This window comes from Caretta caretta, chromosome 1, assembly GCF_965140235.1.
Source record: "Caretta caretta isolate rCarCar2 chromosome 1, rCarCar1.hap1, whole genome shotgun sequence".
Classification (NCBI taxonomy): Eukaryota; Metazoa; Chordata; order Testudines; family Cheloniidae; genus Caretta; species Caretta caretta.
In genome coordinates this window covers 168,657,071-168,678,085 of record NC_134206.1, presented here as the reverse complement: position 1 = coordinate 168,678,085, position 21,015 = coordinate 168,657,071, and positions in this window count along the sequence as shown.

Genomic DNA, 21,015 nt, shown 5'->3' with positions numbered 1-21,015 from the left:
TTCAAGGAAAAGTTACTTTTCCCTGAATCACCTTAGATGTGTAGGCAACAGGGAGAGGTCTTACTACTTCTGTTATTTCCCATCTTCCCAGTCATGAAGAGTCCCAGAAGCAGCCGTCATTAACACCCAAGGATATCATACAGGTTTGTGAAACTGATCTCCTGACGTATCTTGTTTCCCAAAATTAAAATAAAGATTTCATAGACCCATATAGGTCTTTAAAAAAAGAAGTCTGCAGCAGAGAGATCACATATCAATTAATATGTTTCATTTTGCTTAATTATTTTAAACACGTGTGACAGGAAAATAGAATGAAAATTACACACACACACACACACAAACTGAAAAGGAGTTGCAACGTTTTATAATATGTGGCAGGCCTCTTACTTAACTGCTAATGTATTCGCCATTAGCATTTTGTTGGATTCTTCTTAGAGATGAGCGGACCTCAAAATGTTGAGGTTTGGATCAATTTATATGAGTATCCATAAATTGTGGTTTGGGGTTTTGTTTGGTTTGGTTTAGGGTTTTGTGGGGAGGAGGAGGAAGAGGGTTAAGAAGCCTGACCAAACATCCTTGATGTGGAATTTGGTCTGGAATATGCACAAGGTAGCCTCTTCCAGAAATTCCCAACATTTCCTGATTTCATAAGGGAAATACAGCAATACCACAAGAAAGGTAATTTTTGTAGGATTTCCAGCTTGTACAAAACCATCTGCAATTTGCTCCTCAGCACTAATAAAAAAACCCAATACAAAAACGTAAATAGCTAAAGCATGAACAATCTGATCATTCCGTTGATTTTTTTTTTAGGATTTTGTTTGTTTTTCCATTTGTCAAATCCTTTCTAATTCAGGTCTTCATCATAATAGGACACATTCTGAGTCTTCTGTATGTTCTGTACTACACTGTGCAGACTGATTATAATCATTATGATATAGTATGAGAATGGTACAAAACTTTCACATGGAAACCTGAAATTGATCAACCTTGCAAGTAAACAAACCTTGGACCATATTTGGAGAAGCCAAGGCCAACTTACAATTTTCAGTGAAAACAATGAAAAGAGTGATGATTTTGCAAAATTTCAAAACTAAGCAAACCATGGAAGTCCTAACCAGAGTCTTGGGAAATGGTTGAGACGTAAAAATCAAAGTAAAACTCCATGACAACAAGCCCACATGAAATGCATCCAAAAAACATGAACTGAATCCAAAACACAGAGTAACACACAAGTCTCTACAAACCAAACTGCTGAGCTTCACACAGGACTACTTAAAATTGCTTTCATTGTGCATACTGAAAGTTGTCTTTTAGGTTCAAGGTGTTATTGATCTTCTGCAGAATAAATTGTATTTTATGTAGTTGTAGACAGATATAAGATCATTAAAAATTGAGCACAAAGCTCTTGGAAATTGGAAAACATTCACTATCAGAAAACTTTGTTGTTTCCTTTGATATTTGCTATCAGAGAGTTTCTCTACAACCACATGCAGCATAAGAACAGACTATAAAAATAAATACACTGCCAAAAATAAGATGTAGCTCTCATAAGATTACATCTGCTTGAGTCCAGTGACAATTTTACGATCCATGATTCTGCTGGGATGAGATAAAAAGGATGTTGGAATCTTGAGCAACAGAGACAAACTCGATCCATTTACCATGTCTGTGCTGCACAATGAAACTTAAAAGGAATATATTAGTATGCTTTAAGCATTTTTTAAATTCTATAGGTATGCTGAGACTGTCCTTATTACAATTTCACCTTTAAGGACCTGACTCCAAGGTAATTAAAACGAGTGAAAAGAATCCCATTGGTTTCACTGCAATTTGAATCAGGTCATAGAAAAAAATTAAATGCATAGAGTACACTCAACTTCCACATTTCTGAATGTCAAGACAGCCATGGTATAGTAAATTATTTTTCATAAAGCTATTGGGAAGATAGACTGGCACACTACACTATAGGTAGAAAGCTGGGGCAGTATGCAGTCACATACAGTAGTATAAAAAAACAGATGGTTATATCAAGCTACCATTTTTGCTGAGAAAGGAAGCCGTTCTATTTGAACTTTGTATTTTGCATAAAATTGTGTGGGCATTTTCTTTGGCCTTTTAACAAAAACACTACAGCACTGTAAGGTATTCTTCAACCAACTTCTCTTTATCTGGTCAAAAAAAGTGACTGCAAAATTCTGTTCAGGGAGGAACAATGCTGAGTCCCTTTCAAGAATAGACTTGAAGGCCAGAAATAATAACTCCCCCAATGTATCATATTATTATCTGCAGACCAAGATTTAAAAAGTTTTTCAAAGCAACAAGCAAAGATAAATTACTGAATTTCCTTGATATAACATTTTACATTAATAGAGACAGAACCATAATTAAATCAAATGGTTAGATTCTCTTGGATATTTGTGCATAACCCCTATTGACTTAGGAACATAAAAATACTGTAACTCATTTGTTACTTTAAATCGAGGTTTTATAATAAGAAATCTTTGCAGGAGATACCATGGTAAGAAGCCTTTATTAAAGTAATCTGTTTTAATCAAGGCATAATATATAATTAACAATAACTAATTTATTCAGCAACTTTTACCATCTTTTTATGTTCACAGAATAGATGTAAGTAGAGTGATTTTTCACACTCAAACCACTGTCACTTTGCACTCCTCTGCATATGCTTGTTGCAGCCACTTCTTGTCTTATACTTAGATTGTAAATTCTTTGGGGCAGGGAGTCATTATAGGTATTCACAGTGCCTAGAATTGATGGGCCCAAATGCCTGATTGGGCTACCAAAATGCAATTAATAATCATGCTTCCTTGAAGTTTATCCATATCTTACAATATTTTTGCTCTGTGGATTACTTGCAAATGACAAATCAAGTTTTAGTGCCTTATGGCTGTCTGCTTTGTTTCCTGATTAGGGGCCTGATCCAAAGCCTACGGGAGTGAAAAGAAAGGTTCCCATTGACTTCAGCAGGTTTTGGATCAGGCTCTAGGCACCTGATCCTGCAAAGTATTGAATATATCCAGGAGGTCTGAGTTCCCTCGGCTCACGTTTAATACATTCAGTAAATCTAAAATCAGTCAAATGGTAATGGAAGGGGGTAAGAATGAAGCAAATTAATTGAAAGATCCAGCACAAGCAGCATCAGTGCCTGAGCATCCCCACCAATGTGCCTCTGTGATGACAGCTAGACCACCTCTTTTAAGAAGGAGAGAGCCGCACCAGCTGCATTTAAAACTCTCTCTGAAGGCTGCCCATAAGTACTTACAATGTTGCAATGTAGATGCATGTTCTCTAGGAACTGGGTTGGCACCACCAACAGATTTCACGTAGGTGACCAAATGGCTATCATTTTTGGTCTCTACTAACCTTGGCAAGATTAGAACACAAGATCTGACATGAACAGTGCTTTACTATCCAAATGTCACCACTCCACTTCCTGAACACCACACTGGTTGTCTATTTCATTTGATTCTGTAAGAAACCCTGCATCTGAGCTCATCATTGCTCAAAAGAGTTAAAAAAAAGTGTGTAGAAATACAAAATATGTATTGTATCCCGAAAGTGTTCATCTTGCACAAACAAAGGGTAGGTCTACACTGTGCCTCCTACCACAGACAGATATGCGCTAGCTCTGCTCAAGCTAGTGCACTAAAAATAGTAGTGTAGCCAGGGTTAGCACAAGCTGCAGCCTGACTACTCACTCGGGGCTTCTTAGTGTTCATAATTAGCACATACTCTATATGAGTTTAAATCCCACTAGCACTAGATAGACTGAACCTGGGATATTTGTTGTTTTTTATATACATAGACCACTTTGCTGATGAATTCTAGGTGGAAAAAAGTCTTTAGATATAGTAAAAGCTATTTCTTTATACCATTTCCTGTCTGGCAACGAACAATGTTCCAAAAGAGCTTTCCCTTTCGGCAGCATAGCATGCCAAAGAATAACTTTAAAGGGTACTGTATGCAATTCTAATGATCAGACAGGAATGTGAGGTTAGACAAAAAGGCGTTGGAATGAAATAATGAGTACAGAAAAGGCAACACTTAGAATGACCAAAAAATTAAGACACTAAAGGCTTGATCCAACAAAGTACTGCTGGGTGCCCATATTCTCACTGACTACAAGGGATATAGGGACTAAACCTCAAAACAATAAATTCTGCAATAAAAAAATCAGTCCTTTTTTTTACAAGTTCTGTATTTTAAAAAATGTTATATATACTCAATACATAAAACAAACTTTGAGCCATCAAAGTTTGTAAGTGCCTGAACATACAAGTAGAGTAACTAGATAAGTGATGTCCTTCCTTTCATTTTCCCTAGCTTTTGTATGTTTTCACTCTTATACATATTGGTGTACTAAACTTAAAATCAACTACAATTTTGAATAAAGGGTACTAGTGTTGAAGATTCAAATTAACGTTGCGATTTCACAATAAATGTGCTCAGAGACTTCCACCATAAATAGAGAAGATCAAACTTGATATTCCTAAAGTAAAAATACAAATTTGAGAAAAAAATAAAATCCTTTCAGGCATCCTATATACAAATCATAAAAAAATAAAAGGCATAAGGTCTAATTTCTAATAAACCCTTTGCAGGTTATCTGTAAAACATTTTAGAGTTTCAAAATCCATTGTGAGTCACACTGATCTGAAATGTTTCATCAAGTAGCTTTATAAAATGAAGAGACCTTATTAGTACCACATTTTTTTATTTGTATAATGCCTTTCATCAGGAAATCTCAAAGCACTTGACAAACGTGAATCAATTAAGCCTCCCAAAGAGGTGGGTAAGTCTTGTAAACTACAGGATAAACATTGCAGCCTTCACCCAGTGTAACGTTGCAATCTACTTTTGTAATTTATGCTGTATTGAAATATATAACCAAATTCTGTAGAGATTCACTACTTTATGCTTTTCAGTCTTTCCTCCTGACCCAATAGGTTTTTTTAATTATCTTAATACTTAGCTGTATTTCTGATAAAGTAAAGGGAAATGTTCTACAGATTTGCAGAGACTGATTTTTATACATATGGTTTCAGCATACCGTATTTTTTAAGTCTCTAATGCCAAAGAAAGCAAATGCTGAGAAACTGCACACTGTAACCAAAAATGCTTACCATGTCATTGATTAGTCTCTGATGTGATATATTACCAAAGGTAGACATTATAATTTGTATAAAATGTCATCTATAGAGAGCACATTTTCCTACAAATTAAGGCACCAGTCCTGTCAGTGCATCCACACAGACTTTGCTCTGCACACACAAAGTCGTCATGGACTTCAGTGAGGTTCCTGGCAGGCGTGAGACTCCACACACAATTCAGTTTGCAGGATCAGGGCATAAATAGGCAACATAAGACCCACTGGCAAAGTTTAGGGCCATAATCTTTCAGTGAACTCAATACATGCAGACCCCTGTGCCCAAGCAGAACCCCACTGAAATCCACAGTCGATCACTTGCACAGTGCTCAAGACAGGATCAGGACCTTATTCTAAGTTTTAGTGTAAGATCTAAAACAAATTACATATTGTCAAACAATTTCTATCACCATAGGGCTCCAGGAAAGTAGTGCAGGGAATATTTGATCATCCAAGAATTACATCTTCCACAGAGGTAACACCTAAAAGTATGACACACTACAGTACTGTGATTTGGCAGTTCATAGCACTTACTCAGACAGGAAACAGATACCTTACTATCTGCTTTGCTGCAGTCGATCACTTGCATTTTTGTTCAGAAGCTTCCTATTTAAATTTATAGCACATCATTTTTTTAAAAAATATCTATCCTAAAGGAAAACATGGGCTAGCAGTCTGAAAGTTCAGAAGATAAGGAACCCTTTTCAATATAAAGAGGCTATGAAAGAATTTTCAAAGTGCAATTTTCCTATATTCTGGGAAACAATCAAGTGCCGCTTTCTTGATTTTTTCTGATGTTCATGTATTGATGCTGATAATATATTGGCAACATTAGCAATCAGTAGAATTAAATGCCAAAAGTTATTTTATTTCAACGATTTCTCTCATGAATCTAAAGTGCCATAATGATTATGCAAAAAAATTTTGAAAGAGTTTTCTTTGATATCTTTGCTACAATGGATATGGCTAACGCTCACCTGGAGTAGCTTTAATACTGGTAATATGCATATGTACTTCTAAATATACCACATTGTTTCTGTCCTAAAAATATGCTTCCCTATTTACAGTATTGGATTGCCCAAATAAACCATCATTAATCATGCACTCAGTATAGGGGCGACAAACCGTCTGTTTTTGCCCATGTAATTTGCAACAACTTTTAACTAGTAACTAACAGCTTTTATTTGCATGGAAGAAAATCAGCTTCAGGTAACTGTTTGCAAAGATTTGCAGGAACCTTCTTATTCAATCCAGATCCTGCAAGCACACCAGGCACAGTTTGCTTCGCACATCAGGAAGAATGTTCCATTCTGTGTAAGATACAAAGTGATTCCTCCTAGACATGGCTTCACTTAAACACAGAAATGACATTACATTTACAAGATAATGCAAAATTGGAAGTGACTACCAGAACTTCAGCTGTTGTAAATTGGTATAGTCCATGAAACTATAGAAACTACAGTTTACAAGAGTTAAGGAACTAAACCTGAAAAGTGTGTGTGTTACATTACACAACAGGACGGTATGTTGCTTTGCTCAGTCTGGCTATTCTTGAAGAGTAACTTACCATATTAAAAGCAGAAGCAGTTTGAGGATTTCTTACCCAATTTCAGAGCTGTATTAATTAGTGCATTTGTTCAATGTGTTATGGTGGGTTTTCTCATTTAATACAAAATCTTAAATATGTTGATGTTGCCAGGAGTTATATGTTCATAACCAAGGTCAGAATTTGTCCTTTTCTGTATTATATTATGATTGCATTAGATTGTTACAGAATAAAGTATAATAAAAATGCTATTTTATCATCAATTTTGTATTGATTTGTATTAAAAAAAAAGACAATGAAAAGTATGTAAATGGCTTACAGTTTGTATGTTCCCGAATACTGCATGCTTCATGGGTTTTCCGTGCCATTTTACGGCTCAGAAAAGCAAGACCAAACAATATAAAACCAAATAGTGCATAGATGTAACACATTAAATTGCTTGAAAATTTTCAACAAAACAAGAAATAGAATACATTTAGGTTAGAGCGTGGCAAGAAATGTATCCTTCTGCAACAAAATTAGGTAGCAGGCCAGAGACTAAATGCAAAAATGTAGAAGAGATTCTTCACTACCCACACATCATTCACTGTAAGAGATGTACGGCGCCAAGGATTTTAGGAGGGGTAAGCAGCCAAATTGAGCCCTGTAACCCAACATGCAAAGAGCTTTGTTTGCAGATTAGGAATTAATTTGCTGACAGGAAGCAAGTCCAGGACAACCCTTAAGATTCATATCAGAGGCCATTCAGATTCGATGTCATCAGCTGAAGATATGTTTGTCTGATACAGTGTGCATTTGTTCTAAGTTATGCAGGCAGTTAATATTAATTTAAACACAAGAAAACAATGAAAAATATCATTTGCAGAAAATAAACCAGTAAATATGCCAGTTGACCACACATTTGCAGTGGATGTAAGTCTGGAAAAATTCCAGCAGCTGTAAAGCATCTAGAATTCTTCTCTCTTGCTCTCTCTCACTCTCTCATTACCAAGCATCTGTCTGGGAGATGTCACCCAACAAGTTGTTTATTTAGCTCCTGATCTTCAGATAACCATCAGCATTTGAAATAGAGTTTTCAACTTCTCTCTTTTGCTAGCATTATCATCTGTTGCTAATGTAAATTTTAATATGGCTTTTATTCCTAACTTGGAGTCCTATCCTGAAAATACTTCATTTTACTTCTGTGAAAGGGTTTGCAGGACTGGAGCCTATAGCTTTTAACCCTGCCCCTTCCACATGTACCTCAGGGCCAAAATCAGGACAAGCAAGTTAGCTTTTGGTCCAGAGAAACCTGTACGTATTAAAAAAAAGGGGGGGGGGCATTAAGTCTACAAGTAATACTATCATTTGAGCAAGAATTTACCAGTCAAAGGATGGTACAGAAAAGGCATCTGCTAGGTTATGTTTTGAAAACCCAACACAGCTTGCTGGGTTGGCCTGGCTGTGGCCATCAAATAGGGCACTCTGGGTGCATGTAAACTGAATATCATTTCTATGTGAGAGACTATTATCAGAACCTGTAATTGCATCTTTGTAACATAGCAATGAATGATTATTGGAAAGCGACATTTTACTTTTTATCGGTCCTGTCTAGAACATGACTACAGCTAAAATAAATTCTCTAATGTATTTTTGCTTATCAGATTTGTGTACAATAACAGTGGGTCAGATCTTTAGCTGGCATAAATTGGTGTAGTTCCATTGAAGTGAAGGAAACTATACTGATTTTCATTTACTTATTTATTTATTTTTAACAAGCTGAGGATCTGGTGCATCGTGACTAAAGGTATTTAAATAAATCTTTTGCTGTATTAGACTGTTCTTGTGACTGAAACCGCTGATCTCCACTTGGCTGCGACTCAAGCCCTCTTATTTTCTGACTGGGGAATATTTAACTGAGTGGAAGTTCTAGCACAAATCCAAATGAGAGCGTTCACGCTGGAGGTGCTCTAGTTGCCATTTTGCAAGCACTTCATAGAAGCAGAAGGAATGAGGTTTCTGCAGATAGCAAGAGGGGATGACGATGACCAGTAGCATCAAAGAGAGGGGTAGAGTGTAGGCACCACCACCACCAGCTGAGAGAGAAGGCTATTATCACTTATGTTACTGTAGTGCCTAGTCATGGCCCAGGTGCTCTACGAACAGAACAAAAAGATAGTCCCTTTTCCCCAAGAGCTTATAGCCTCCCTAGTCTGAGGCACTTCATGCAAAGGAGTTTACCTGGTTGTCTGGAGTGTGGGCCAGGTAACGAGGAAGGGAATATTTACCTGGTATCTACTGTGTCTCTGGTATCACTTTTCAAGATGGCACCCAGAGCTTTATGCTGGGCTGCAGCCTACCAGTCCACCACCCCAACTACTCCAGCACCTGAGGGGAGAAGGCGAAAGGAAACTCACACTGACAGGCTGTTGTGGTGCTGTTAGAGGAGGAAGCCCAATAACTCTACTCAGTTGCTCTGAAGTCTCAATGTACCAGTGCAACAAGAGCATTTGTTTAGAAGTCCCAATGTATCCAAATGGGCAAAATCCATACAATTGCATTCAAGTCCAGATTACCTATATGCTTTAAGTGCAATGGCAACTTCCCCAGCTACCACAACATACATGTGCACACACCTACCTCCCTTCAGAGGCAGCAACAAAGAAATATTCTCCCCCTTGACACCCATAACCTGACGGGAGTGTAGGACATGCACAATAGAAGGCAGGGCAAAGTGGGAAGAGGCCTGCTTCTCACAAGTGCCATCTTACAAAGTAATTCCACCCACCCAAATCCTCTCCCTCTCAATTCCCATGCTTGTGAGAAGTGCTGGGGTGTTTGACTAATAGCAACGCTTCTAACAAGGAAGGGTCGACATTAATCAGTGGATGCTGTGATTTACCCAAGCGTTTGGTCTAACCTCCCAGCCTCTGCCCCAGTATCCAGCACCAAGTATGATGATCTATTCCAGCCCTACTGATTGCTAAGGTCTTGATTGCATTGAGTTGAATGAAGCTACTCAGGGTGGCAAGTACTCTATCTGGTAATCTGTGCATGCAGGATTTAGGCTGAGGTAAGGAATATAATTCACATTCTATAAAGCAGTCAGGCAGAGGGTGGAATCCTGGCCCCACTGAAGTCAACAGGAATTTTGCTATTGATTTCAGTGGATACAGGGGTCAACCCATGAAGTGTAAAGCAGCCAGAAGTACAGCATCCAGATAAGATAGGGAGTCTGGCTTTTAAAGATCTTTACTTCCTAACTAGATTTGAGAACATATCAATTTTAAAAACACACCCTTATGCATCTATGTGTCTCTCTTTCATATTATAGGTGTTGCTACCAACTTCAAGGTGTCTGCCTTGGCTGATTTTTACGATGATTTTTATTTTTTTTAAGTTCTAGCTAAAATGGTTCAGCTGTTTCTAACAACTGGGTTGTAGAGAAAAAAACCAAACCAACTTTACCCAGGTACAAAAATTCTTACAGCCATATAATTGAGAGTCCCTAGTGCTCCACGCTTCAGAGCAGGGACCTGAAATTTAGCAAGGGGTTACACTGTTATCAGGGGTGTGTTTTTTGCTGTCCCCATGAGTATCCACCCAAATTTGTCCAACTAATAAGCCCATGAAAATTTCCTCTACTGAGCATGTGAGAGTTGGCTGCTAGCGACTGGCAACATTATATCTCCAAAGATTCCATCCACACTAAGCATACACAAATTGTTTGGAAAATAATACTGCTGGCCTCTAACCAAAATTTCACCTTAACTGAGCATGCTACATCCCCATTCAACTACCACATGCTAAGTGAGCTGAGCATCAGAGGCTAGGGACACCATCCCAGCCCATCCTGGCTAATAGCCATTGATGTACATATCCTCCACGAACGTATCTAGTTCTTTTTTGAACTCTGTTATGGTCTTGGCCTTCACAACGTCCTCTGGCAAGGAGTTCCACAGGTTGACTATGCATTGTGTGAAGAAATACTTCCTTTTATTTGTTTTAAACCTGCTGCCTATTAATTTCATTTGGTGACACCTAGTTCTTGTGTTATGAGAAGTAGTAAACAAGACTTCCTTATCTACTTTCTCTACACTATTCATGATTTTATAGACCTCTATCATATCCCCCTTAGTCATCTCTTTTCCAAGCTGAAAAGTCCCAGTCTTATTAATCTCTCCTCATACGGCAGCCATTCCATGCCCGTAATCAGTTTTGTTGCCCTTTTCTGAACCTTTTCAAAGTCCAATATATCTTTTTTAGATGGGGCGACCACATCTGCACGCAGTATTCAAGATATGGGCATACTATGGATTTATATAGAGACAATATGATATTTTCAGTCTTATTATCTGTCCCTTTCTTAATGATTCCCAACATTCTGTTTGCTTTTTTGACTGCTGCTGAGTCAGCAGCATCCACTTTGACTGAGTGGATGAATTCAGAGAACTATCCACAATGACTCCAAGATCTCTTTCTGGAGTGGTAAAAGCTAATTTAGACACCATCATTTTATATGTATGGTGACCCCCACTTCATTTGTTACAGAAGTTGAAAAGTGTCTGGTGAATAAGGCAGGATATTTCAGAAAGAGAAAGGATAGTCTTGAGTTTAAGGCCCCTGAATGTCACCCTGGCTAATTGGAGTTTATACCTGTCACTACCGCAGAGTTTCTATGTAATGTTGGGCAGGTCACTTAATCCAAACTTTCCACAGCTGGATACTAGTTATATTCTTGTTTTGGATGCCCAACTTGAGACAACTGGGGTCTGTTTTCCAGAAATGCAGAGTCCTTGGAACCCAGGTCAGTTGGAGCTGTGCACTGAATATGTAGAGTGCTATAAAAGTGTTAAATACCCTGAACAAAATAAACTGTAGGTTGCTCAAGTTGCTGGATACTTAATTTAGGACTTGTATTGGCCTGCTATACAGGGATGCATTTCATCAATAAAGTGGATATTTTTGCTTGATATCTCCTTATAAATTCAACTTCATTATTGTAAAAGGGTAAAGCACTGAGTCTATCTACAGGCCCTTAATTTGTCATTATTTACAGCTTTCTAATGAAACACCAGTGCAACAAATTTTCCACAGTTGCTTTACAAAAGTTCTGGTTTGCATTTTTCAAATATGCTATTCAGCTGAAAGTTAAATGTTAGCTAGACTTGGTTAATGATCACTGATCATATGAGTACCCACATTAAGACAAAAGCAATGTACAGGAAAGGTATACAGCAGAGGAAAACATGCTGGCATTCTTTGTACAGAATAAATGCTAATTTTAATAAGCCAGTACTTAGGGGGAAGGTAGAAATGGAAGACGATGACAGAGTAATAGTTCCCTTGCTATTGTGGATTTCAGGGGCAACAAGCAATCAGATGAGAGGAAATCAGACTGAGACCTGTCGATGGAAAAGGAAGAAAAAAAATCACAATTGCTGCAAAATTATGATTTTCTGCTGAAGAGCAGCTGCCTCTGAGGGAATTATAACCACAGGGGACAGAACAGCCAGAAAATTCACATGTGAATGTCAGTGAAATAGCAGCCATCTACTAGGAGTCAGAATAAAACATGTGGAGATCAGATCTGGAGTCCAGGTGTAGCTGCAAAAATGCCAAAGGAAGTCATAAATTGTGACCCGGAGGGGCAGAAAGAAAGACCACATCATAAAGCACCAGATTCTGCTACCCTTACTCAAACTGAATTGATTTTCATTGATTTCAGTGGAACCAGTTGCAGAGTCAGGCACTACTCCAGGTGGCAGAATCTGGTCCATAGCTGGTAATCAATGATGGGTTTACATGCATTATATTGGGACCAATCTATTTTCATTGGTACTGAAATGCTTGAGAGTAATCACAAGACCAAACCCTTCAAAACACTGAATACCTCCTGCAAGGTGACTTAATACCAGCAATATTCTGCTCTTATTGCACTGCATGTACTGTACTCACACCAAAAGGAGAAAACACGAGCTTTATCTCTGGTCCAAGGGGTTGTTTGAATCCATCCTTTTCTAATCTCAGTCATAGCAGCCCACAAGTCAGTGTTTAGTTGAAATTGGCTCCTGTTGTTATCTTCTGGTCTTTGATGACTGAAAGGTAAGGGTGTACAGAGAAGCAAGAGGAAAGGGCCATCATAAAACACACGCCATACCAGGCTGTTTTAATCATCTCTTTTTCGTGTTTTCTGACAAAACAGGTTTGTTTTAATGAAACATTCAGGAAATGTTTTCCAATGCAGGCAGATAATTCTGGTAGCTGAGAAGATGAAGAATAGCCCATCATTAAGATAAAAAGCTTTTTCTTTTTCATCCTTTTGCTAATCCAAAGATAGTGTGCCCCAGAGGGGCCTCCACTCCTGATTCTCTGACGAAAGCCGAGCAGCGTTCTGAGCCACACAATGAGATAAAGCTACAGTTATGAACAACAGGCCAGAAGCTCTGGCATGTTTCCCTCCCACAAACCTTCCTTAAAGGTCAAGCAAACTACTTTGGCCTCCTGTTACAGGGATGAAAGAAGAACAGTTTAAAAAAAAAACGGGGGGGGGGGTGCTCTCCTTGGTTATAGTAGGCACAAAACAAAAAGACAACCTGTGTGCCACAGTTGGCTGCTGGAATGCTTTATGACCTTTTGACTTCAAAGATGAGCAGTCTAGGAAAGGAAAGTCGTTTCCAGATTGCCTCAGATAAGTGTGTCTAATAACAGAACATTTAGGCTGTATCTAGTCATGAATTAATTTCACACACACACCTTAGCCAGCAATGCTGCAAGTTCATAAAGAGAGATCAGCATACCCATTAATGCACCAGTCTGGTACTCTGTACAGTACGCTGTTCTTAGGAGATCAGTTTTTATTTGTAGAGTTGTCCAGCAAAAATGTCCAGATCTAGTTTCTGCAGGCATCATTGCTGGGAAATGAGGAATGCCAGTCTCTGAACTTTTAAACCATCCAAAAAAAAAAAAAAAAAGCTGAATGCTCAAGTTCTGAAACAGAGCTAGTGTTTGTGCTATCCTCCCAGCTACAGCATCATAGAATATCAGGGTTGGAAGGGACCTCAGGAAGTCATCTAGTCCAATCCCCTGCTCAAAGCAGGACCAATCCCCAATTTTTGCCCCAGATCCCAAATGGCCCTTTCAAGGATTGAACTCACCATCCAGGGTTTAGCAGGCCAATGCTCAAACCACTGAGCTATCCCTCCCCCCCCCCCCCATTTCTAGTAATTTCCAGCACAAAGAATGGAAATTGCTACTTTAAAAATTCAGAGGGCATCATTTTTAAAAATTGAATTAAGTTGATATGGAGAGAAACCCAGACCTCCAGATCTGCTGCTAATGCAATATACTGGACTTTACATATTCCCTTATTCCAAAAGAGTGAAACTTAATACATAAAGACAGGTTTCAGAGTAGCAGCCGTGTTAGTCTGTATTCGCAAAAAGAAAAGGAGTACTTGTGGCACCTTAGAGACTGACCAATTTATTTGAGCATGAGCTTTTGTGAGCTACAGCTCACTTCATCATCTGATGAAGTGAGCTGTAGCTCACGTGAGCTGTAGCTCACGAAAGCTTATGCTCAAATAAATTGGTTAGTCTCTAAGGTGCCACAAGTACTCCTTTTCTTAGTACATAAATTAATTCTAGTGTCAATGGCAGTGCTCAGTTCTTATTATAATCAGTCTTTTAGCCTCCAGTTGTGCAAGCTGATCCATACTGGCAGAGGACCCCCGGTTGTGCAGAACCCTACTGAAGTCATGGGAGCTCCATACAGGCAGAGGGGAACACCTACACAGATTGACTTGCAGCCTGGGGTTGTATACGTTTTCTCTGTTTGGGTACTACCTTACTCTGGGTTGTGTAGTACTGAGCATATGGATGTTACCCTGTAATTATACAGAGGCTAAAGACTGACTGGATCTACCCGTCAGATTGAGGCACATTGGCAGCATGGTATGGGCAAGCTTGCCTTCTCTTTGCCCATGCTGTACCAGTCCTACATGAAGAGATTAAGACTTTTGATACATGACCTTGTTGTAATCAAACTAGTGAAATGGTCTGAAATAAATAGGATGAAATTCAATAAGGACAAATGGGAAGTACTATACTTAGGCACGAATAATCAATTGCACAAAAACAAAATGGGAAAAGACTGCCAAGGAACGAGTACTGCAGAAAAGGATCTGGGAGTTATAGTGGATCACAAGCTAAATGAGTTAATAATGTAATACCACTGTAAAAAAAAAAGAGCAAGGAGTGATGTGATAGCAGGATGTGATAGCAGGAGTTTTGTAAGCAAGACAGGAGAAGTAATTATTCTACTCTACTCCGCACTGACAAGATCCCCACTGGAGTATTGTGTCCAATTCTGAGCACCACATTTCAAGAAAGATGTGGACAAGTTGGAGAGAGTCCAGAAGAGAACCACAAAAATTATTAAAGTCCTAAAAAACATGACCTACAAGGAAAGATTGAAAAAATTGTGTTTGTTTAGTCTGGAGAAGAAAAGACTGAGGGGGGGCATGATAAATCTTCAAATACATTAAAAGGTTGTTATAACAAGGACAGTGATAAATTGTTCTCCTTAACCACTGAGGATGTGACAAGAAGCAATGGGCTTAAATTGCAGCAAGGGATATTTACGTTACACATTAGGAAAAGCTTCCTAATGGCAATGGTCTAGATCACATGTTCCCAAACTTGGCCCGGCCCGTGCCGCTTTCCACAGCTCCCATTGGCCGGGAACGGTGAACTACGGCCACCGCGAACTGCCAGCAGCCATACCTGCAGATGCTCAGGTAAACAAAGTGTTACACGGCCCACCGGGGCTTACCATGAACAAACCACGAACCAAGTTTGGGAACCTCTGGTCTAGATAATATTTATACCTGCTTCAGTACAGGGCACTGGACTAGATGACCTACCAAGGTCCCTTCCAGTCCTACATTTCTATAATTCTCTGCAATTTAGCCACCACCTTTCATAAATATCAAAGTAACTTTAGAACATAACTAAACCTGTGTTTTTATCACAAGCCCTGTAAAAGGGACAGTGCTTTGTTGTGCTGTTCCAAGCACAGCCTGGGATGCAGATTATGAATCAGTCACAGTCACCTCTTGGTTTCCCTCCCTGCTCTCGGGAAAATTGTATCTTGATGCTCTTTTTCCTGAGCCTAAAGGAGTGCTTGGCACATCCTTTGGCTTTAATGAGGTCTGTGATTGTCTTGGGATACAAGACCCACCTGATGGCAGCCATTAGCACCTTTCCGCTTAACCAAACACACACCTGTTTTGAAACTCCAATACTCCCAAAATCAATACTGTTAAATGAATACATTTGGACAGTAGCCACTCTTTTATGTAGCTTTTAAAATAAACATTTTTACTGGCTCTGAAAATATAAACAATTGCCTCCCCCAATCTTTATTTTAATTTTAAAATTTTGGAATCAAGATTTGTAGTGTTTATATCAATAATGACTCCTGCTGTTTTATTTTTCTGCCAGCTTTTCTAAGTCTCAGTGTGTGCTCAAGTTCCTTGAACTTTGTCTAGACGATACAAAGGCCTTTTCCACGAAATGTTTAGTTATTTGACGTTTCTTTCCGCCCAACCCCATCTCACCCGACTGTCCCTATTAGAGCACTTATTTTCCAATATTCTTGTTTTGAATGAGTTACAAGCCTCACAAAAGCACATTATCTCACAAGTGAAATTTATTGGGGAAAAGTGCTAGCTGCCCCATAGTTAAAGTTGCTGCTGAGCTCTTAAATACATAACACACAGACACATGTTAACAGTCCGTGTTGGGGTGGGGGGTTGAAACAAACAGGTGCCACAAAGTTAGTCTGTTTGCACTCTGTTGCACCTCTACCTAGGGAGGTGGTAGAATCTCCTTCCTTAGAGGTTTTTAAGGTCAGGCTTGACAAAGCCCTGGCTGGGATGATTTAACTGGGAATTGGTCCTGCTTCGAGCAGGGGGTTGGACTAGATGACCTTCTGGGGTCCCTTCCAACCCTGATATTCTATGATTCTATGATTTTATGATTGGGTATCAAAGCTCTATTTTTCTTCAACAAGCTTCATGAGGTCACACCCCTGCACCTTTGACTTCAGTGGGGCTCCTTATGGACTTGGGGATCCATCTGCATGGATCAAGGGTTTCATGTTGAAAGAGAAAAAAAGGTGTGAATTTACACAATAGCTCCTGACTGTAGTGATCCAGGTGTACTAATCCAACTCACTAAGGTAGATATTTTTTAGTATAACAAATAATGCAATATGCTCTTTTCAGAAGGAAATACTTTAAAAGGTCTATATCCTGCCACCAGCACAGGCCCAGCTCTCCCCATTGAAATCAATGGAGAGGTCTGTGTAAAATACCAATGGCAGGATATGGATAATCGCTGATCTTTCTCTGGCCGGCAGTGGGAGTTGAAATATGTTGTTTTTTTCATATTTAGAAGTTACTTGTTCTGAACTCATTATTTACCTGCATTTATTAAGGGCATCGGAAAAGGCTTATTTCCTTCAAAACCTCAGAGGGAAAAGGATCCATGCCAAATCTACCCACCCATAATTATAGATTTTTACAGTAGGACTGTGCAAAAACAAAATCTGCCTTAATACTGAAGTTGAATACAAATTCTACCTTCTTGCCAGTTTTGGAATTCTGCAAAAAAGAGATTCATTTTTTGCCAACTGCAGTTGAAAGAAGTTTACAATACATCAAAATTACTTGTTGATTAAACAAACCAAAAGCTACAGTGAAAAACATCAAAATTAGCTCATGGCTTTATTTATTCTGAGCCTGAACTGGAAATACTCAGAAAGAACACAGGCAAAAAGAGTTTATAGAATTAGGAAAGCTCTTATTGGATACATTTCTCTAAAGATATTTCCCTCTCATGCTAGACCTGCTATATATTTATTGATTTTATGATACACCCAAGCAATGAAAGCATGGAAACAGGGCAGAGAGAAAGCATCATCTAAATTTTACAAAAATAATCAAATTCCATTTAAAGGCAGTGTAAATCTAGTAGATTACACATGGGAAAAGAAGAATTCCTGAACCCCAATCTCAGCTGTATAACATTGATTTACTGTGTGGCTTCCGGCAAACCGCGTAATCTCAGAGTTTCCAGTCTAGGATTTTATCCACATTTCAGAATATTTCATGGTTTCTTTTAAAGCCGAGCCCCTGAAGTAACAGGAATACATGAGAATCTCATTTTACATCAAATAAATTTCTAGACCTCAGAGCTGCCGAGGAACCTTGCAAATGTTGAATGAAAGTGACCAAAAGGCTCAAAAACCAGAAGGCAAATAAAAATCACCTGCCATTTTTTTAACATTGTGATTTGATTTGATTTTGGGGGGATGGAAGGGAAGTAAGCTGACTAATTTTTGAACAGTTGGGGTTGGCTATAATCTAGCCAACTGTAATCTATGTTACTTCATTCCTTCCATCTTCTCTCCCCCACATCTGTACAAAAAGAGGGATAGTATTTATGGAAGGTGGTTTGCTAAGAGGATATATTAGGGGAATAGTTGGAGCTCGAGTAAAGGGAAGAGGAAGTAAGGGGAGGTTTCTCCTAGTCAAGCAAAAAAGCAGTTCTCCCAATTCTGGCTTACCCCCTCTTTGCATAGCAAGTAGTTCATATTAACACTAGTCTGAGTTACACTGGAGGAAAAGTATACTCACTACATTCTAAGTTTGGATGTGGTGCCTAATAACTGTCTTGATTTCAGTGGACATTTAAATTTGGGCACAAGGGGAACCACACCACTAGTTACAAATACAGTGGAATCCATTTTAAATTAACACGTACATAAATTTATCTATTAAAAACTCTTTTTAATACCAAATCAAACCCACAAAACACCAAGGTATCAAAAATAGTTGTAAAAAGAATAAACCAACTAAAAGAAAACACTTCCTACTCCATGCCTGCTACATGTCCACAGGAAAAGACTTAGAATAATAAGCCTTTTGTATACGCAAACCAAACATAACTCATACACAGAACCCTCTTAAATATTTCCTAGAGCTGAAAAAAGTATTCCCCCTCAGTTCACCAACATCAGCAGGTTTACTGTATTATTTTTTAGCCATATCTCGATACCATTTGTAAGGAAACACCTCGAGCCGCCTTATAAAGCTAATAAGGAGAGCAGTGTGCTGGAAGAATGTGTGTGTGTGTGTGGGTGGGTGGGTGGGTGGCGGGAGGGGAATATCTCGATAGCAAACTGTACTGTATTTATTAAATTATATCATGTTTCTAGAAGAAAGCATACAGGAACCATTGAGAAGGAGAGTGGGGAAAAGGTGTTTATAGGGCAAGATGATAGGGCTTCTGCTTCATATTTGGGTCCCAATATCAAATACATATAATGATAAACCTCTTCAAATACTACATTCTTACATTTTGGGATTTTCCAAAAGCACTCTGCATTGGCCTAACTCTACTCCTATTGAAGTCAACAGTAAAATTCTTATTTATTTTAACAAGAACAGGTAGGCCAACGCTGAGCTTTTGGCAATCCCATACACAGTTGTTTTCCCACGCTACACGTGAAAATATATTTCCCATCTCCAAAAATGTGGACTTAGTATAGGACCATTTTGACTCCAAATACAAGGCAGTTTAAAACATTAAGAAATTTAATATCAATCTGAATTCTATTTGTTTGGTCCCCTAGATACAATTATATGGGCAAAGTTACATAGGGGATGAAGAAACAATTGTTACATAATTAACTGGACTTCCTCTAAAGAGGATGGAGATGCTAACATCTTCAAGTCGTGAAACTTCATCTGTTTTCTGGAGCAGTAAGCAGAACACTGGAACAGATTCTAAAAGAGATTAGATGTATTTAGACCAAGACATGGACTAAGTAGCTTGCATCTGCTAGTTTTAAAGGAACCAAATAAAGGGAATTAGAACCTAATTCAAAGCCCATTGAAGTTAATGGCATGGCTCACAATGACTTCAATGGGCTTTGGATCAGGCCTTAGTAAACAGGCTTTGATTAAAGAAGGTATTTAAACAAGTGCTTAAATTTAAACATGTTAGTACTCCCACAGACTTCAGTGTGAGCAGAGTTAGGTGAAAATCCCACCCTTTAATAATATGGTAAAGTCACCTAGATTCTGGTGAGATTGCTGGACTTAAAGTTATTAAAGCCTTTACAGCAAAGGCACATCATGTTTCCTTTTCAAAAAGCATTTGGCTAAGTTCCATTAACAGAGATTAGATAACAAAGAATCATGGAATTGGGGGTGAAATAGTTTGTTGTTGCTAAATTTATTCAGCAAAAGGTAAATATATCCCAATAGGAAACTACTTCATAAAAATTGCTAGTGAGTGAAGTATCCAAGGGTCAATTTCATAATCTGTTTGCTAATTGCATCTATTAAAATAGAAAAGCTTGCTTGTGTGACATTAGTATTTACAAATATAAATATTCAGAAGTTAGGAAATAAAAGAGGTTAAATTTCACATGGTGTAAATTAAACTGTGTTGCACATTGTATGTCTCATGGTCCATCCAACAGCATACTATGAGACTATACAATGGGACAGCTCATATTTAGAGAGAAAACAGGACTAGAAGATACACAATAGGTGCAACATAGCTCCGTTAATATTACGATAGACGCTAACTGTGTTCTTACACTTACTAAAACTATTGCACATAGTTTAAACTATTTTCAGATTTTCCCGTTTTGAGAGGGAAAAGTAATCAGAAATTGCAAGATTGAGGCCCAAAATGATAAACGGGCATTAGTACTGAGGTAGACAGCCATCAGGTTGCCTCCTGACAATAACCTCACAAGCTCTGATATAGGGGGTGCCTGGGCAGCTGTGGAGGTTCTGGGCAGTGCTGCAGCCCATAGACACTTAGAGACAGGCCACAGTAACTTTAGACAAGCCTCCAGGACTGTCTGTTACATTGGAGGAGGGGCTGCAAAGATGATTTAAAGCCACCAATACCCACCGTACTCTGGAGCAACACAGAATCTCACCCCCAGTGTTTGGAGACTCCAGGGTTCCATGCATGCGTTGTAGCTGTAACCAGGGAAGACAAGTATGAACATGACAGTCAGTTTTGATTACTACTACTACTACAAGACACTTGACCCCTGTTTTGTGAAATGGTTGTTTTATGTAAGCCTGAGCTATGTTCATGTGACTGGAGCCAGGAAATAATTACCAGTCTATCAGACACTCCGATGTGTTTCTTTTATTACAGATGATGATTTGTTAATTCCACAGGCTGCAGTGCTAACCTTCACATATAGTGCACAGGCAACCCATGTA